This window comes from Prorops nasuta, unplaced genomic scaffold (assembly GCF_024137725.1).
Source record: "Prorops nasuta isolate Cenicafe-Biocafe unplaced genomic scaffold, Cenicafe_Pnas_1.2 PNAS00034, whole genome shotgun sequence".
In the NCBI taxonomy this organism is placed as follows: Eukaryota; Metazoa; Arthropoda; class Insecta; order Hymenoptera; family Bethylidae; genus Prorops; species Prorops nasuta.
The window spans coordinates 518,789-524,884 of record NW_027116831.1 but is presented as its reverse complement, the minus strand read 5'-3'; positions in this window follow the sequence as shown (position 1 = coordinate 524,884).

Sequence of the window (6,096 nt, the reverse complement as noted above, 5' to 3'; positions counted from 1 at the left end):
ATAAAATTGTTGAATATAACCCGCTTACAAGTATTGTTAGAAATGTAAGTTAATCGTTAATAGTTAGAAATGTAAGTTAATCGCTAATAGTTAGAAATGTATGTTAATCGCTAATAGACTATAGTTAAGCTTATCATTATAATGAAGGAAAAAAATAATAAATAAGATATAATAATCATTTATTTGTGTTTAAATTATTCCTTACAAATGTTTTCTAAATTAATCTTTTGAAATTTGACTAACAATTGCAAATGTCATATTATTGTAATTTCCACCATGATACGTGAATGTTAATATTTGATTTGAAGCTGCATCTTGAAAATTCTTGAATTGTTCTGGTTTTTCCAGTAATGCCATCATCCTCGCAGGCAAGAAGAACCATTCCTTCGTAAGCAGCTTTGCTATTATTCTCTCCCCATATTTGGTTTTAATTTTCGATAATTCAGTTATTCGGTATGACCCCCCAATCTCCAAAGTATTCAGTTTTATAAAAGTTTTTGGTTCTACAGTTGCGAGTTCATTAATCTTAGTTAAATCCATTTCTATAATAATAAAATAATATTAAGAATAGAGAATAACGTAAAAAAGAAAAAATAATTCTTACCTTCTAAAGATTATCTACGACAATTACGTGACAATAAAAAAATATTCTATCTGCAACGTGAAACTGGTACTTTGCACTGCTTGAAGCTTCAATACTGCTATTACACCACAATAAAATATTATGACTGCAGCGTTACAGACTTGAACTTTCGACTGCTTCACGCTTCTAATCGAGACTGAATGAAATTTCCTAATTGCTAGCGTGGGTGACTTTGAATAATATCCTAGGAGGGAATAAGATATACACACTTGGAAATTGAGAGTAGGGGAAGTGTTGCAGGCAAACGAAACTTGGGTGGCTTTGAATAATATCGTAGGAAGGGATAAGATATACACGCTTATTGGAAATTGAGAGTGGAGGGACTGTTGCAGGCGAACGACATTTTTGATGGGTTACTCACTCATGATTGTAGATTTCAAAGAGAATTCATTATTTTAAACCTGTTGATACATGTATTCTTTAGATCAAGTAGTTGTTAATTAAAATAAATAAATCCATTTAATTATATACACGTTCCTTATATAAAGTGACATCAGTCTAGAATATAAACTTTTCATTGTTTAAAAGCAAGTCGTGAGATACACGTTCTTCAGATCAAATAACCGTCATCTAAAACAAATATATTTAATTCAAACGTGTCATAACACGTACTAGATGGTGCAGATAGTCACGTTCCTCAGATAAAGTAATGACAGTTTAAAATATAAACTTTTCATTATTTAGAAACGAGTCGTGAAATATACGTCCATTATTACTTGGGTTGGGAATACTAGCATCTTAAGGACATATCCTGAGTGCAGCTTAAAATTTACGAGCGCATCAATTGCTTTTCGACAATCTTACGTCACACTGTGACTCTGTTTAGCACGTGGGATCATTTGTCTGCTCTGCTTGTGAGAAAAGTCTTGAGAAAAAAATAGCTAGAGGCTGAATGATTTGTCTGGTCTGCTTGAGGGAGGAAAAGTCACGAAAAAATAGCTAGAGGCTGGTTTAGAGGGTAAAATATGGTCAGAAAGTATCGAGCGCATCAATGGCTTCTTGACAATCTTACTTCACAACTGTGACTCTGTTTAGCACGTAGGCTCATTTATCTGACCTGTTTGTGAGAAAAGTCTCGAAAAAAAATAGCTAGAGACTGGTTGAGAGGGTAAAATATGGGCAGAAGGTATCGGGTCAGTTTTAGAGAGCCCTGGGAAAGCTCATAGGAGGAACATTGGGTGGTCCCTAGAATTTCACTCCCCATTGTTTCGCAAAAGGAAAAATAATGTCTGTTAACTATGTGACATGTAGAGCATGCTTACAGGAAGATGTAATGAATAATCTATTCATTTATAATATGCTTACAGTAATTTTTATTCAATATTCAAAAGATTTAACATATAATACTTTTATTCAATATATATATATATATATATATATATATAACTAAAAAGAGTTTTAACATATAATATTTTAAAATATCAAGCTATTCTTCTGCCCTTGCTACCTCCATCGTTGTCTCCTCCTCATCCTCCTCCCCCTCCTGCTCCTCCTCCTCTTCCTGCGGAATTATCCCTGCCTCTATCTCAATCATTCTGATACCTCTCATCAACAGTTGTATACAGCGTGTTACTGTAAAAAATCATCAGATTTTAGAAAAATGTATGATGCAATCTCATTCATAATAACTTACTATTTTCATACTCCATTCCATGCGTCTCGATTGTTTCTTCATTTACCGCTTGTGATAAATTTTGCATAATTTCATCTATTATTCTTGTAATTATATGAATTACTGGAGAATTCTGTCTATACGCTAAATTAATAATCACTTGATACTGCATATTTTTTCACTTTATATTTATCGACAGCTTGTATAAGAAAAAAGGAATCTGTACCCAAGGTTCAAGAAAGGTATAATGTGAAATTAAAAGAAGGACCCAAGGAGGAAAATAGTAGGAGGGAATAGAATGGGTATGTGGAGGGAAAAAGACCCTTCAATGGTGTAGAGGTAGGTTGAGAGGGAAGAAAAATGGTTAAATGTGAAATCAAGTTAAATGGCGGGTCCATAGTAGGAAAATAGTGGGAGGGTCTAGGATAAGTATGTGGAGGGAGAAAAGACCCTCCGAGGGCAGGACTAAGAAATCAAAAATGGCAGTCCGTAAGATGCTTAGGACCCCTAGCGGTGTAGCTGCCCCAGTAATTTTCGTGATCGCCACCTAGTGGAGAAAAAAGAAACTTTTTCCTCCACCAACTAAAATACAAAAAAAAGTTCTCTGGGTAACTGTCAGGATAACTAACCATCCGGGCCCTAGGGTGATGGGAGAGGGGTAACCCTTAGGGAACTAGTGGACCCGTAGGATAACTAACCATCCGGACCCTAGTGACATGGGAGAGGGGGTAAGCCTTAGAGAACTAGTGGACCCGTAGGATAATTAACCATCCGGGCCCTAGGCTGATGGGAGAGGGGTGAGAGACTCTAAGAGAGAAAGAGAGGGTGAGAGGGATCTCTCTCTCTCTCTCTCACTTCCCATAGCCAAAGCATTTCCTCCGCACACCCGCACCCTCCTCATCACCCAATAAACCCTAGCTCTTAAGAAGACACTTCCCCCCGCACACCCGCACCCCCCTCACCACCATGTCACAGGAACCCAAGACACTTCCCCCCGCACACCCGCACTCCCCTCACCACCGTGTCACAAGAAAACCCAAGACACTTCCTCCCGCACACCCGCACTCCCCTCACCACCGTGTCACAGGAACCCCCTAGCTACCACTTCGAGATCTTTCCAAATAAGCTTTCTCACTCCAATTGATTTCTTATTTTTTGCCGCATGCAGAAGTAGACGCTGGATAGTTGTTATTTCAGTCAGATTTTTGTGTACTGTATCGAGAGCTGCAGATCTATTAGCATCTCTTAAACTTCGAATATAATCACGACACTTGCGTACCCACTCATGATAATTATGCTGATTTCCTAAATCAGGATTCTTGAGAGCATGATTCAAACAATAACTCTTATCCTTAGCTACTCTAAGTAGAAGACACTGTATTTGTGCAATTTCTGCAACATTTTTCTGCAGCGTGCCTATAGGTGCGTTGCGATTAGAGATTCTGAGTTTATGAATATATTCACGACACTCGCGTACCCACTCGCGATATTCTTCTTGCGTTTTCAAAACTCTATATAGTAGAGACATTTTTGTTCTTTTCTTTGAGAGGACTAATCAGGAACTGAGGAAAAGTGGGTGGGAAACTGAGCTCTCTTCAGATAAAGGATCTCTGAAACACTTCAGGGGGTAAGAGAACATTGAGGACAGGTAACGACATGTTAGAAAATAGATGCAAGCATTTTTCAGTTATACATATATTCCAGATTTTTGCTCATAGATATATTTCATATAATAGACATTTTTTAAGGCACATACACCTTCATGATTCAAACATGCTGGAAGATGTGAATTATGCAAGCTATCTTCTAAATCAAAATCCCCCCACATAAAATTATCTACATTAGTTATTTCTAAATTACAAATATCTCTTAACCAATTTGTATTTTCAATTCCTTTCAGAAAAATCTCATCCTCATCATCATAGATATACTTCCTTATAATATCTTTATATTTATAGTAGGGTGAGTAGCCATCCGCCCAATTTAAGCCGTGATAATTTAGAAAGAACCAGCTAGAAAGAAACATTATATTAAACAAAAATAATATATATTTTTTCTTTTTCATATACTTACTCTGTCCGCTTTCGCTCCTCTTCACTTAGCCATGAATATGAATAGGGAGGCGAAAATAAAATATGGAACACTTTTTGTTCTTGTACAACAGCAAATTCTTTGATTATAAATGACTTACCGTTAAACGGAATCCTTGAAAATCAACGAGCGTTGGTGCCATTATGCCTACGTTTTTTAGACTAAAATAATTCTATTTAAATATGCATGTTTCATGAAAATTTCCCCCTCTCTTCAAGCTAATTGTTCTTCATCCCTTCTACTATCCTCACCATAGGTCAAAACTATCTCCCACTATACGTAGCACAGGTCATAAATATTCTTTTGAGGACCAATGATGTTTCCGTTCTTCCAAGAGTGGCAGGTCAGTCATTTCCCCACCGTAGGACAAAAGTTTTGTCAACCCTTAAAGCATCTTAGAATTACCGCCCACCACATGTAGCATAGGGCAGAAAATATTCTCTCTTAGAGCCAATGACGTTTCCGTTCTTCTTCTAAGAGTAGTATAGGCATCTTCCTACCGTAGATTATACTGGAACTAGCAATTAACTCAACCTAGTTTATCTGTGTAGCAGAGTCGGAAATAGTTAGGCTACGTAAGGTAACTAACCATCGACTTCGAAGGGTGAAAAAACCTTCCCTCAACTAGGGCCCCGTAGGATAACTTAGGTCCCCGTAGGATAACTAACCAACGGTACCATAGGGTGAAAAATACCCCCTCCCTAACCAAACTCGGTCCCACTATAAGACCTTCCAACTGTGACATAGGGTGAAAAATACCCCCTAACTAACCAAACTCGGTCCCACTATAAGACCTTCCAACTGTGACATAGGGTGAAAAATACCCCCACCCTCCTTAACCAAACTCGATCCCACTATAAGAGCCTTTCCTTCCTCATCCCCACCACTACCATACTAAGAGAGTCTTATCCCCAACCATCCCCCTTCCACACCACAAAACAGCTTCCCCCACTCCCTGTCATCGGAACCGCATTGCTTCTCTACTTTCATGTATTATAATTGTCAAAAAATAAATTTCACTTACGAGCGCATCGAGCCGGCCGACACCCTTGGAAAAGGAGTTTCGCGCGGCTCGTTTGCTAAACTTAGGTGAAATAGAGAGCGAAAGAGAGGTCCGAGAAAAGTATATCCTTCCCTTTCGCACTCATACGCCACCGGAACTAACCGAACATCAGCGACGAAAGCCGAGACATGCACGTACCCTTGTAGCTGTGTACGTGACCAGCGAGCGGCGACAGTAGTGGGGTTGGCTCACCGATGCACCGTTGCACTGTGTGCGTGCTAGCTAGTGGCGGCGTGGTGGGGATACCGAATTCCCACAAGTTAACATCTCTGAATTCAGCTGAAGTAAAAATATATTCTTCAAACGACTAGCATATTCATGAGGTATTCCTGCTATAGTACAATAAACAGCACCGAATTTATGAATACCACGATGCGTACCCAATGGATTGTTTATCTCTAGATCGTCGTAGTATAATATTAATGGTAACGTTAAATTATTAAAATTTCTTTTCACATTTAGCCATACTTCTCCTTCTAAAATACTGGTCATAGCATTGCTGCAATTAACCTGATTCATAAAGGTTAATATTGCATTTAGTACACCCGGTATTTCCAAAAATTTAGTCAACATACCTGTCAAATGTATTACGCATAGAATATGTTTTTTAATATGTATGGTTTTTCTATATTTCACAAATTTTGGCTGTATAGTTCGATTAATAATAATTTTTTGTGGCAGCACTAG